The following is a 1,272-nucleotide window of genomic DNA, read 5'->3' on the forward strand; positions in this document are numbered from 1 at the left end:
TAAACAATGTCACGTAACGTCACATTTACCTATTCGGTAACCATAAACTCATTAATCATATAGAAAAATAAACTGTAGAGAGGGGCATTTTGCTAAATATATGCACCATATAACATATTCATTATACAGTTTACTGTTCTTCAATGTTTAATTTATTTGAATAAATCCAAGTTTAATTATGTTTATATTAAAAAAACGAATTGAAGTAGAAATATTATGTAATTGTAACTTTATTATTTTAAAAACCTCAAGTGTAATTTTAACAAATCAGTCAGTTTTAACCTTCAATATTATAGTAATGTAGTACCAACTGACTCGTGTATATTTTACAGCATTAGTTGGGAGAGATTTTTTTTCCTTGAGAAAATTTGGTATGTACTGTACCTGATATATATCCAAAGTAATCGATATTGCATCGAATCGGTAATCGAATCGAATCACAAGCTTGTGAATGAGAATCGAATCGTGAAATTTGTGTCAAAACCCAGCCCTAATAGAAGTCCAGCTCAATTTTATATTACACTCATATTTGATAAAAGGAAAGAAAGAACTGTGGTTCTTTAGTTTCACTGGTTCCGAATGAACAAAACTCCCTCCAAAAAGAAGCATGTAAGCTTCAGTGGCTCCTTCAAGCATAGAAGGCTATTTTGTCTCGAGGTGGAAAATCCTTTAGTTTTATTTGCTGAATGATCGACTGGGACAAAACAATCCCTCCCAAAGTTTCAAGGAGGATGCTTGGAGTCCTGGTTTAAATCCCTCTCTTGAGGCGGACTATTAGGGCTGGGTTTTGGCACAAATTTCACGATTCGATTCAGTCGCTTGTGATTCGATTCGATTACCGATTCGGTTCAATATAGATTATTTTGGATACATATCAGGTACAGTACATGCCAAATTTTCTCAAGGAAAAAAAATCTCAACTAATGCTGTAAAATATACATGAGAGTCAGTTGGTACTACATTACTATAATATTGAAGGTTAAAACTGACTGATTTGTTAAAATTACACTTGAGGTTTTTAAAATAATAAAGTTACAATTACATAATATTTCTACTTCAATTCGTTTTTTTAATATAAACATAATTAAACTTGGATTTATTCAAATAAATTAAACATTGAAGAACAGTAAACTGTATAATGAATATGTTATATGGTGCATATATTTAGCAAAATGCCCCTCTCTACAGTTTATTTTTCTATATGATTAATGAGTTTATGGTTACCGAATACGTTTTTTCGGAGGTAAATGTGACGTTACGTGACATTGTTTA

The sequence above is a fragment of the Sinocyclocheilus anshuiensis genome, unplaced genomic scaffold (assembly GCF_001515605.1).
Source record: "Sinocyclocheilus anshuiensis isolate Anshui unplaced genomic scaffold, SAMN03320099.WGS_v1.1 scaffold1543, whole genome shotgun sequence".
Taxonomy (NCBI): domain Eukaryota; kingdom Metazoa; phylum Chordata; class Actinopteri; order Cypriniformes; family Cyprinidae; genus Sinocyclocheilus; species Sinocyclocheilus anshuiensis.